Below are 13,784 nucleotides of genomic sequence, written 5' to 3' on the forward strand. Positions count from 1 at the left end.
ACGCAGGATCCCCTGGTGTCAATGAAAATGCCCAATTTTGAGGGTCACCTCGCAGCAAAGAAATCACAATCTTAACCTGCTGAACAGGATCTCCAGGGGAGTGAGGTCTGAAAGAAAGGAATAATTTACAATTACATTTGAAATTCAGAAACCGAGATCTATCTCCGGAAAATACCTCTGGTGTAGGAATCTTAGGTTCAGAAATAGGAGTACGTATAACATAATCTTGTAAACTATGAACCTTCGTAGCAAGATTATTTAAACCTGCAGCCAAACTCTGAGAGTCCATCCTTACACCGGAGAGATCAGAGCCATTCAAGGATTAGAAGGAGAGAAAGGCAAGGCTGTAAATAGAGCAGAAATACAACTGAGCCAACTAAGTAGCAAACATGTGAGGAAAAAAAAAAAAAATCTACAGACTTCTTTTACTCTCCTTTCTTCTGCCAATTACTTTAACAGTGGCCGGTCATACTGTCATGATTCCCCAATGGCATGGGAACATCAGAAACACAAAATAACAAACTAGCCCTCGGGTGATGGAAACTCAAGCTGACCGTGACCTAAATCTACCACACAACTAACAGTAGCCAGGAAGCATTCCTACGGCTGCCTAGATGCCATGCGCCAGCCGGAGAACTAACTACGCCTGGAAGAGGAAGGAACAGACCTGGCTTACCTCTAGTGAAATTCCCCAAAGATGATGATAGCCCCCACATATATTAACGGTGAGTTCAGAGGAAAAGACATACACAGTATGAAGGTAGATTTAGGAAAGCGAGGTCCACTTACTAGATAGAGGAAGGATACAAAAGAGGACTTCACGGTCAGCTGAAAAACCCTTTCAAAAACCCATCCTGAAATTACTTTAAGACTCCTGTGTCAACTCATGACACAGGAGTGGCAATTTCAGTCCACAAGAGCTTCCAGTAACAGGAAATGACAAACTGTAAACTGGACACAAAATACAAAACAAAAAGGACAAGAGTCCACTTAGCTGATCAGCAGACTGGTAGCAGGAACATGCAACTGAAAGACTCAGGATACAATGATGACCGGCAAGGAAGTGACTGGAGAGCAAGGCTAAATAGGGAACTCCCAAAACTGATGGAAGCAGGTGAACTGAGGCAGAAAAGAACACACAAGTCTCCAGTACCACCAGCCACCACTAGGGGAGCCCAAAAAGCGGATCACAACAGGTATCCCACTCTCAAGTAAGGAGGGGGGCAGTACCCAGGACTCTAACACCAGCATCCAACACATCAACACTCCAGTCAGGGCATCTGGGTGTACCCTAAGGGAGGATGGCCTCATCCCAGACTGGAGAGGGTAACTGGGTAGAGGGTGTGGGTGGAGTGAGTAGTTAAGGGAGGAGCTAATTAGGAGGGAAAGTTAGTCAGATTGTGAGAGGAGCTGAGTGGAGTATGTGCCGAATGGAGCTCCCAGAGGGAGCTAGAGAACGGGGAAGCTGCAGATAGAAGAGAAAGAAGGGGTCCTAGGGGCATGGGTAGTGAGGAATCCACCCGTGGGGCCTGCATTCACGCCGACCGTGGTTGGGTGGAGGGGCCAGGTCACAGTGGGGGAACCGGCCTCCAAGACTAATGGAGAACAAGGCTCAGCTAGCAAGCCAGAGGCTGTGGTATCTGTAAGTGCCACAGCCATATCCACACATATTCGCTGAAAAGGCAGTCATATAGGACCAAGGGGACTCAGAGTACATCGCCCAACAAGGTCCACGGCTGTTGGCTTGGGACACTGTGTGTGAAGGTGTAGGGCAGGAGAGAGCACAGTGAGACGGCCAGGAAAGGAACATAAGAGAGGATTCCTGGAATGGTGTACCCCAAATCATCTGGGGGTTGGCTGGACCACAAACCTGGGGGACACAGCACATGGCTGGAAACAGTAATCTACAGAACTGTGAGTAAAGCATTGAAAACTGCACCCGGCTGTGTCCTCTGAATTATTCCTGCATCACTTGCCCTGCATTACAACTACCACAACCAATATCATCACAATTAATACCTATATATGCCCTGGGGACTAGCTCTGCCCATGGAGAGCAGAAATATCTTTGCTGCATCACCAACTGCCCCAGTGGATCTGAACTGCAGCGCTGGCCATATTGACTGAACATCATGGGTGGCGTCACAAACAAATCCCCTTTTCCCATAAACTGTATTTTCCCCTTTAATGAACATGTTTTTCATTGGACACCCAGCGCCACGGACCGGGTCACTGCTGCCGTGACACATCCTTTTAAGAACCAACCCAATACTTAGTATCCCCATGGCCCTGGTGGGTGCTCCACATTATACTACTATGGGGTGCATTATACTACTATGGGGTGCATTATACTATTATGGGGGTGCATTATACTACTATGGAGGTGCATTGTTCTACCATGGGGATGCATTATACTACTGTAGAGGTCAGCCAGGGCCGTAGTCATGGCGGAGCTCATCATGCTTTGTGTGCCCTTACCTCCCTCCACATATAAATTACGTTTCACTTTCAGCTTACTTGTTTCTCCGTACATTGCGCCATCAGGGTTCTTCCTTGCTTCTCCAGGGTCACCTTTGGCCATTTATTTGTGTAATAACAGAGACACAGTCCACTAGTAACTCATAACGCAGAACTTTACTTTCAAAACTTCGCAGTACATCCAGGTTCAACACAGCATTCTCAGCAGATTTTACATTACACATCATTACAGATTTCCCTTCACTTTTCAGCCTGTCACACAGCTCAAGATCAGGTCGTACCGCAGTGTACGTTTTCTCGGCATCCTCCCTGTTTAGGCTCACTTCCACTGGGTGTTCTTTCAGCCATTTTGCCTCAGATCTGAATGCATCTACCAAGGCTAGAACCTGCCACATGGTGAGCGACCCGCCTGTCTGTCCTGCCGTGTCCACCTTTTTAGCTTCCATCCTTGAAGCCCAAGCTTCTGCAATACCTGCAGCTGTATCTGTGCTGTTTCCTATACACTCGATGTCTGGGCACTCTCTTGTGATCAACGTTACGGGGTCTTACAGTTGCCCGGGCCTAAAGCCCGCCTGAGCTCTATAGGTGCCCTCGCCCTTCTGACTCTAAACAGGAAGCTCCCTTCCTCTTAGTACCATGACCCCTCCTACATTAACTATTTACACTGATCTGGAGAATTGCTAGTCTATGTGTGCAAAATGCCCCCATCTAGTGGCCCAATATGTGTACTGTGCTCTCCTTGCATACCATACATTTGGTACAGTCACAGGAATATTAGAATGCATACGTTCAATATCTATACATCTATATATAGCAGCATTAAATATATATTTTAACAACAGTATGAGACAACGTATGCACATCTACAAATGCTTTAACCTGGGACATGCTTGGGGCTCAGGATGGCTACTGCGACCCCCTTACATTCCCCCTTCCTTTAAGCTTAGTCTTCCTGACCAAGTACTGACTAACTATAATTTTGTAAAAGTGATACTCCACGCAGGGAGGCAAAATGAGGTAGACAATATAATTATATTAGCTCAATATGAGTCGAGTCCACACAATGACGCACAACAGTCCATGCTTCAGATAAGGACATGAGCCTGGTCCACAGTCCTCCAGGTGATGTCCATGGTTCACTTTCTCCTGTCCTCCAGAGTCAAACATAGTTACAAAGTGACCCTTCAATTTGGGTCCACAGTCCCTGGGGTAGTCTCCCTCTTCCTTTGTGAAAAGCATGGTCCCGTCTGTTAGGACCAAACATATATATGCAATTATGAGACCTATTCAGTAGATCAACAGTCCTTAAAGGGAAAGGCATCCTGCTTCCTTTGAACGGAGCATTGTCCTCTGTCAGTTTGCAGGCCATCCATATCACCAACAGTCTTTTGTTGCAGCCTGCAGCCGATCCCTGGGTCAGGACTCGTTCCTAAAAATCCAAGTCCTGCTTTTCAGCAGAAAAGGGGCAGCGGGCACAACAAAAACATAATTAAAACTTAACGTCTCTCCTGGCCATCCCAACTTTGGGAAGCACATCTGGGCTCTTTTACCCATGGGGACGAGGAACAGTCCCAAATATTTATCAGTGCAACGAGTGCAACATTACGTAGGTACAATACTTAGCTCAGCGGCATGCATCTCGTGCCACAGTGTTCCTTGCTCGTGGGCAGACTGAAGAGGACTCTGCAGCCAAAGATTCCATGGGCTGCCAGGATGCAGCGTACCCAGCGTTAGAAGCAAGTGCAGGTTGAGAAGTCGACTGTTCCTGTGTCGGGCTCGCATAAAGTCCCGAACCATCACTCTCTGTGCACAATGTTACTGCGTTACTGCTACTGCGTAGTAGGCTCTAGGGCAGTCCTCTTTAATGAAAGAGACCCAGTCCCCTTTGACTAGAGGTCTCCCATGCTTCACGGAGGCAGCATTTATATAGATTTTGTCATCAGTGCCTACCTCCCGTATAAAGCCGCACCCATGTTCGATGTTAATGTACACTAACTGTCCATATGAGTGGTGCACGGCCACAGCGCCCTCCCCATGCTGATGCAGTTGAGCCCAAATCTCATGCTCGTGCTGCTTCTTTTTGGCAATGATATCCGCGATCCATGTGGACTGGCCAGGAGTGTGGGATGGGCCCTGCTCAGCTTGGCAGGCCCAAGGAGCTTCCAATCCCACATTTATGACACCCATGGGCCTGTTCTCCTGTCCCCGATGACTGGGGCACAAACCTAGGGCCTCACTCCGCATGAGAAAGTACAGCTCGGCGGAGTTGTACCTCGGAAGGCCGCGGCAAAGACCAATCTCCCGATAAGGAAGGACGTGGTTCACTCACCGCTGGCCTCATAGGTCTGACCATGCTCATCCCGCAGATGTTGTATTCTTCAATGGCGGCGCCCTCTGGCTCTCGATGATATAGCGCTGGCACGGCCTTCACTTCCATTTCAGGCTCCTTGAGGGCTGTCACTGGTTCTGGTCCCCGCTGCAGCTGCACCACTGTTGCCGGGAGAAAGGGTTCTGCCTTCTGGAGATGTCGCCGGGTAGAGCAATCACATCTCCCGATATGACTGTTCTACATGTGAGATCGCAGTGGGAACCTCAGTATTAAATGGACTATGTCGGACAGGATAGTATTATTTGTTGGTTTATTATTTTTTGATTGTTTGCAGGAGACGAGGGCGTCGGGGATTAAGGGTTCAGTAAGTATGGTAAATTTAGATTCAATAAAGGAGTCTGTGTGATTATTTCAAATAAAGGACTTTATTCTGGCCCTGTATTTATTTACCATGTAACTATAGGATTTTTAATGGATATGTGTCTTGTAGACGCTTCTCCATTACTAACCTGAGGGCTTGATGTCACCTGACAATACAAAGGCGACACCAGCCCCAAAAATATGAACCCCACTTGCCACCGCTACAGGGCAAGTGGGAAGAGCAAGGTTAAGTGCCAGAATTGGTGCCTCTATGAGATGTGCCATTTCTGGGGTGGCTGACAGCTGATGTTTTTAGCCTGGGGGATGCCAATATCCATGACCCCTTCCTAGGCTATTAATATCAGCAGGCAGCTGCCTGCCTAGCCTTTGCTGTTTCGATTTTACAGGAGGACCCCATGTCAATTTTTTTTCTGGGGTTCCCCTGTAAGCTAGCTGGTAAAAGATAAGCAAACAGCTGTGAGCTGATATTAATAGCCTGGGAACCTTTTGGCTATTGGCTCCTTCCCAGAATATTAACATATGCCCTCAGCCATCGGCTTTCCCTCTGGTTATTAAAATTATGCGGGAGCCCACGCAATTTTTTTTTTAAATTTTTGGAAAAATAAACAGATACTGCATTTCACGCAGATTTCTGACAGTTTCTTTTTTGTTACAGCACATGTAGGTTAATTATGTTAACCCCTTCCCGACCTATGACGCATACGCTGCATCATGAAAGTCGGTGCCAATCCGACCTGTGACGCAGCGTATGCGTCATGGCGGGATCGCGTTCCTGCAGGTCGGGTGAAAGGGTTAACTGAAATTTCACCCGACCTACAGGAACAGGGGGACTTGTACTTTAGCCAAGGGGGGTGGCTTGGCCCCCACTTGGCGATGATCGCCCTGGGGACCACTTTGTCACCACCCCCCAGATCTGATTGGAGCTAGCATCCATGTGACGCTATCTCTCCATTCAGATGTGGAGGGGCGGAGAAAACCATGGCTGCCTCACTGTCCAGCTTCATGCCTTCCGTGGAAGCTGAACAGCGAGGTGCCTGCATACTGCCCTGCCACATACCGTGATCAACGCCGCCGCTGCAGTCGCCGCCAGGTACTCCCCTCTGCTTCTCTTCCCCCCTTGCCTTGCGATTCCACGCCCCCTGACCTTCGCTCCCTCCTCCTACCCCCGGTGATCACCCCCTCCCCCCGGAGATCACCCCCTGATCACCCCCCTGCTGCTGCCGGCTCCATTTCCTCCTTCTGCTGCATCGAACCTGACAGCCCCCGCCCTAGTGATCCCCCTGATCTCCCCCCGATCTTCCCCACTGATCTCCCACCTGCCCCACTGATGTCTCATCTGCCCTGCTGATGGCCCCGCTGCTGTCCTCCCCGGCCCAGCTGCTGTCCTCCCCTGCCCCATGGATCTCCCCCCTGCCCCGCTGATCTCCCCCCTTCCCCGCTGATCTCCCATCTTCCCCCGCTAATCTCCCCCCTTCCCCTGCTGATCTCCTCCCTTCCCCTGCTGATCTTCCCCCGCGGATCTCCCCCCTTCCCCCGCTGATCCCCCCTTCCCCCGCTGATCTCCCCCCAGCCCTGAGGATCGCCCCCCTGCCCCGCTGATGTCCTCCCCTGCCCTGCTGATGTCCTCCCTGCCCCACTGATGTCCCCCCTGCCTCGCTGATGTCCCCTCTGCCCCGCTGATGTCCCCCCTGCCCCGCAGATCTCTCCCCTGCCCCGCAGATGTCCCCCCTGCCCCGCTGATGTCCCCCCTGCCCCGCTGATGTCCCCCCTGCCCCGCTGATGTCCCCCCTGCCCCGCTGATGTCCCCACTGCCCCGCTGATGTCCCCCCTGCCCCGCTGTTGTCCCCTCTGCCTGATGTCCCCCCTGCCCCGCTGATCTCCCCCCTGCCCCGCTGATCTCCCCTCTGCCCCGCTGATCTCCCCTCTGACCCGCTGATCATCCCCCTGCCCCAGTTTCCCATTAGGGTTAGGGCTAAAATTAGGGGTAGGGTTAGGACTAGGGTTGGGATTAGGGGTTGGGTTAGGATTAGGGGTAGGGTTAGGATTAGGGGTAGGGTTAGGATTACGGGTAGGGTTGGGATTAGGGGTGTGTTGGGGTTAGGGTTGGAGTTAGAATTGGGAGGTTTCCACTAATTAGGCACATCAGGGATTCTCCAAACGCGACATGACACCCGCAGACTATTCCATCAAAGTGTAATAATTATAGGGGATAACTCAGGAGACTCTTTGCGTGGAACAAGACAACTACAGGACACAGTTTTATAAGTGGTAAAGTCTATATTATCACACGATGATTCAAACAGGTGCAGAGAGAAACTCAAGTCCACAACACTTGGTGCAAATATCAAATGCAACTCAGCAGTCTATAGGAAACTTCAGAGGAAAATGCAATCACGCAGAAAGTCTATGAAGCACAATTATTCTTGAGGATACTTGACACAAATAAGTCCTTGCTTAGTCCAAAACACAGATAGATATGCTTATAAGGCAGTTCAAATAATATCTTAGCTCAACCAGGGAGGTCTGGGTAATAGTCTCAGGTTCTTGCAGAGCAGCAAACAGCTTACATGTCCAGCAAATGCAGATGGAAGCAAACATGAGCAGCAGATGAAGGAGGATTACTGGAACTGGTGTATGCAACAGGAACTCAGAGCAGAGTAGCAGGATCACCATACAGGTTCACAGGAGCAGGTATATAGCCAGGGAGTCACCAGAGGTCAGGAGCTGGATGCAAGGCAGAATACTCTAGCACAGACTGAAGGCTGGGGTGGAGTTTTATAGCCAGAAGACACAGTGGACATGAGACCAAAGACGCTACCTTGGAAAAGGGCAGTAATGCACAAAAAGGTAATAAAAATGTTCAGAGTCCTGACATTACTCCCTCCTTAGAAGCGGCCTCTGGACGATCCTGGACCTGGTTTCTCAGGGAATCTCTGATGAAAACAAGAAATATTCTGTTGGGCATTGATGTTTTCCACAGGTTCCCAAGAGTCTTCCTCAGGGGTATATCCCTTCCATCTTATCAGATATTGGAGCCGATTCCTGCGAATCCTGGAATCAACAATTTCCTCCACCACAAATTGTTCTTGCCCATCAATCACCACAGGCTGTGGAGGTGGCACAACACATCCCTGGAAGGTATTAGGAGATACAGGCTTTAGTAAAGATACATGAAAAACTGGGTGTACCTTCATAGTCCTAGGCAGCTTCAGCCGGAAGGACACAGAGCTCACAATACCTTTATTCTTGAAAGGGCCAATGAATTTTTGTGACGGAATGTTTAACTTCAGATTCTTAGTTGCTAACCACACGGAATCTCCTACCTTGAACATGGGTGCAGGTTTACGGAATCTATCAGCCGATCTCTTATAACGATCTTGAGCTGTGGTCAGGGATTTCTTCAGAACCTCCAGATTTTGCCTCATCGCAGTCAGCCTTTCCTCCACTGCCAGAACCGGAGAATTAATTGGAGACCTAGGTAAGATACACGGATGATAACCCAGATTGGCAAAGAAAGGTGTAAATTTAGTGGAGGCGCTCTGAGAATTGTTATATGAAAATTCGGCTAACGGCAGCAACTCCAACCAATCATTCTGGAGATGGCTGACATAGCATCTTAGATATTGTTCCAGCGTCTGGTTGGTAAGCTCAGTCTGACCATTTGTCTGGGGATGGTAAGCAGAAGAGAGACAGACATTAATATTGAGTGCAGAGCAAAACCCTTTCCAGAATCTTGAAGTGAACTGCACTCCACGGTCAGAGATGATCTCATCCGGAACCCCATGCAACCGAAAGACATTCTGTATAACCAAGTTCACTGTATCTTTAGCTGAGGGGAGGCCGGTGCGCGGAACAAAATGAGCAGCTTTAGTCAGGCGATCAACTACCACCAAGATTGTATTCATGCCCCCCGATGTAGGCAGCTCCACAATAAAGTCCATTGATATAGACCCCCAAGGGCGGGACAGAACAGGTAATGGTTGTAGAAGACCCATAGGTGCCACATGAGGAGTCTTGTAACGAGCACATACCTCGCGAGAACATAGTCCTTGGTATCCAAGCCTTCCCATTATGAGAACCTGGAAGGTACGAGATAACAAAGTTAAATTGATTTAAAAATAAGTTCCAACGAGCCTGACAAGGAGAAAGACATCTAGCGGATCTAAGGAACTCTAAATTGCGATGGTCAGTTAGCACTATGATCTGTTGTGCAGCTCCTTGCAGATGATGCCTCCATTCTTTGAAAGCCGCAATAATAGCCGGCAATTCCTTGTCTCCCACGTCGTAATTCTTCTCTGCTGAGGTTAGTCTACGGGAAAAGAAAGCACAAGGATGTAGCAGACCCTTCTCTCCAGTTCTTTGGGAGAGAATAGCCCCCAAAGCATTATCAGAAGCGTATTCGTCCAGGGGATGAGTGGAAGACAGCATTCAGATGCCAGTATGGACACTTTGAATCTCTTGTGATGCTCTTTGGGCTTTGTAACGCCCCTGCAACATTTCAACACCTTGCTAATGACATTTTCAGAGATTTGTTGGACCAGTTTGTAGTGATCTATTTAGACGATATACTAATCTTTCCTGACTCTCTACAGGAACATGAAGAACATGTCAAAACTGTTTTAAGACGTCTGAAAGAAAACCATCTGTATATTAAGCCGGAGAAATGCAAGTTCCATCATTCTGAGATACAGTTCTTAGGTTATATCATCTCTCCCCAGGGGCTGAACATGGAATCTGGTAAGATTCAGGCTATCCTTGACTGGCCGGTACCAAAGAAAACTAAGGAGGTCCAATGTTTTATTGGTTTTGCAAATTTCTACAGACGCTTCATTCGAAATTTTTCTGATATTGTCCGTCCCATTACTTCCTTGACAAAGAAGGAAAAGCCCTTTAAGTAGTCATCACAGGCTCAAGAAGCTTTTGATAGGCTTAAAGTCTGTTTCACATCAGCACCGCTGTTGATACACCCAGATCCAACACTTTCTTTCACTGTGGAGGTGGATGCTTCTGATAATGCTTTGGGGCTATTCTCTCCCAAAGAACTGGAGAGAAGGGTCTGCTACATCCTTGTGCTTTCTTTTACCGTAGACTAACCTCAGCAGAGAAGAATTACGACGTGGGAGACAAGGAATTGCTGGCTATTATTGCAGCTTTCAAAGAATGGAGGCATCATCTGCAAGGAGCTGCACAACAGATCATAGTGCGAACAGACCATCGCAATCTAGAGTTCCTTAGATCCGCTAGATGTCTTTCTCCTCGTCAGGCTCGTGGAACTTATTTTTAAATCAATTTAACTTTGTTATCTCGTACCGTCCAGGTTCTCGTAATGGGAAGGCTGATGCTTTATCCCGAATCCATGCTGCGGATTCCGTACCTGGAGCCCCGTCCAAGACCATTCTATCTGATGCCAATTTCATCTGAGTTATCCACGATCAGGACTTGTGGAAGGAGTGCAGGGAGGCCTATAACGGTGATGTATTTCTGGCCAACCCACCTGTGGATATTAATCTTGTCTTTAAGGGTGGCATGTGGTTCAGAGATCGACGTATCTATGTCCCGGAGGTCGTCCGTCAGCAGATCCTCAAGTTGGTACATGACTCCAAGTTGGCTGGTCACAGGGGGGTACAGAAGACACAAGAGTTCCTGAGCCGATTCTTCTGGTGGCCAACATGCCTGAAGGATACCAAGGACTATGTTCTCTTTTGCGAGGTATGTGGCAGTTACAAGACTCCTCATGTGGCACCTATGGGTCTTCTACAACCATTACCTGTTCTGTCCCACCCTTGGGGGTCTATATCAATGGACTTTATTGTGGAGCTACCTACATCGGGGGGCATGAATACAATCATGGTGGTAGTTGATCGCCTGACTAAAGCTGCTCATTTTGTTCCGTGCACCAGCCTCCCCTCAGCTAAAGATATAGTGAACTTGGTTATACAGAATGTCTTTCGGTTGCACGGGGTTCCGGATGAGATCATCTCTGACCGTGGAGTACAGTTCACTTCAAGATTCTGGAAGGGGTTTTGCTCTGCACTCAATATTAATCTCTGTCTCTCTTCTGCTTACCATCCCCAGACAAATGGTCAGACTGAGCATACCAACCAGACGCTGGAACAATATCTAAGATGTTATGTCAGCCATCTCCAGGATGATTGGTTGGAGTTGTTGCCGTTAGCCGAATTTTCATATAATAATTCTCAGAGCGCCTCCACTAAATTTACACCTTTCTTTGCCAATCTGGGTTATCATCCGTGTATTTTACCTAGGTCTCCAATTAATTCTCTGGTTCCGGCAGTGGAGGAAAGGCTGACTGTGATGAGACAGAATCTGGAGGTTCTGAAGGAATCCCTGACCACAGCTCAAGAACATTATAAGAGATCGGCTGATAGATTCCGTAAACCTGCACCCATGTTCAAGGTAGGAGATTCCGTGTGGTTAGCAACTAAGAATCTGAAGTTAAACGTTCCTTCACAAAAACTTGGACAGAAATTCATTGGCCCTTTCAAGATCAACGGTATTGTGAGCTCTGTGGCCTGCCGGCTGAAGCTGCCTAGGACAATGAAGGTACACCCAGTTTTTCATGTATCTTTACTAAAGCCTGTATCTCCTAATACCTTCCAGGGATGTGTTGTGCCACCTCCGCAGCTTGTGGTGATTGATGGGCAAGAACAATTAGTGGTGGAGGAAATTATTGATTCCAGGATTCGCAGGAATTGGCTCCAATATCTGATAAGATTGCAGGGATATCCCCCTGAGGAAGACTCTTGGGAACCTGTGGAAAACATCAATGCGCAACAGAAGATTTCTCGTTTTCATCAGACATTCCCTGAGCAACCAGGTACAGGATCGTCCTGAAGAGGGAGTAATGTCAGGACTCTGAACATTTTTTTACCTTTTGTGCATTACTGCCCTTTTCCAAGATGGTATCTTTGGTCTCATGTGCACTGTGTCTCCTGCTATAAAACTCCACCCCAGCCTTCAGTCTGTGCTAGAGTATTCTGCCTTGCATCCAGCTCCTGACCTCTGGTGACTCCCTGGCTACATACCTCCTCCTGTGAACCTGTGGGGTTATACTGCTACTCTGCTCTGAGTTCATGCTGCATACACAAGTTTCCAGTAATCCTCCTTCATCTGCTGTTCATGTTTACTTCCATCTGCATTTGCTGGTCATGTAAGCTGTTGCTGCTTTGCAATAACCTGAGACTATTAACCAGGCCTCCCTGGTTGAGCTAAGATATGATTTGAACTGCCTAATAAGCATATCTATCTGTGCCTGGACTAAGACAAGGATTTATTCGTGTCAAGTATCCTCAAGAATAACTGTGCTTCATAGACTTTCTGCTTGATTGCATTTTCCTCTGAAGTTTCCTATAGACTGCTAAGCTGCGTTTATTATTTGCACCAAGTGTTGTGGACTTGAGTTTCTCTCTGCACCTGTTTGAATCACCATGTGATAATATAGACTTTACCACTTATAAAACTGTGTCCTGTAGTTGTCTTGTTCCACGCAAAGAGTCTCCTGAGTTATCCCCTATAATTATTACAAGGTAACGGTTTCGTACGATTACCTTATTGAGTTCCCGATAGTCAACACAGGGTCTCAGGGTCCCATCCTTCTTCTTTACAAAAAAGATAGGTGCCCCTGCTGGTGAGGAAGAAGGACGTATGAAGCCTTTGGCCAGATTTTCATCAATATACTCCTTTAAGGCTTGAAGCTCAGGTGCCGCCGAAGGGTATACGTTACCAAAAGGAATAGCTGCCCCAGGAAGCAACTCAATGGGACAGTCATAATGCCTGTGTGGAGGAAGCTGATCTGCATTCTTCTTGTCACAGATGTCAGAGAACTCTATATGCTGGAGGTAAAGAAAATACCTGTACATGTGGTTCCGTAGCCGTGGACTCAGGGACAGCTTCTGTTAACGCTGAGTTGCTCCTTGTTGGAAAAATAATCTCCTTGGTCTCCCAGTTGATAATTGGGTTCTGAGAACGCAACCAAGGAATGCCTAAAATCACAGGAAAATGAGAAGAAATTAGCAAGAAAGTTGCTCCTGATGATTAAGCTCCAACAAAATTTCAAGGGGTACGGTCTCCTGATCCACAGGCCCAGAGATTAAAGGTGACCCATCCACTGTTTCCATGGTAATTGGAGAGGCTCTTTGCTGAATTTCAATACCATGTTCCTTGGCAAATGCGATATCCATGAAATTGCTACCTGCACCAGAGTCAATCATAGCTGCACTGGAAATCCAATGTCCTAAATACAGGATCTTATTAGGGAGAGAACAGTGAGAGTTCTTTTCCTTAAGCTCCTTGGGGGTGAAGTCATAGAAAGTGAATGGAATACAGCGTTTAAAGGCAGGATACATTCAGAGATGTCAGATTCATCATCACAGTTGTCATACTCCCCTACCGCTGCTAGCACCTTGTTAGGCCGTCTAGGACACTTAGGACAATTGATCAAGAAGTGGTCAGACTGGCCGCAGTAGAAACATAGACTTTCACGAAGGCGATGCTCCCGGCGATCATTGATCTCGCGCCTCTGAACGGAATCAATTTGCATGGGCACCTCCTCCACCTCCCGAGATGTTTTACCTGC

Source organism: Ranitomeya variabilis, chromosome 1, assembly GCF_051348905.1.
Source record: "Ranitomeya variabilis isolate aRanVar5 chromosome 1, aRanVar5.hap1, whole genome shotgun sequence".
Lineage (NCBI taxonomy): Eukaryota > Metazoa > Chordata > Amphibia > Anura > Dendrobatidae > Ranitomeya > Ranitomeya variabilis.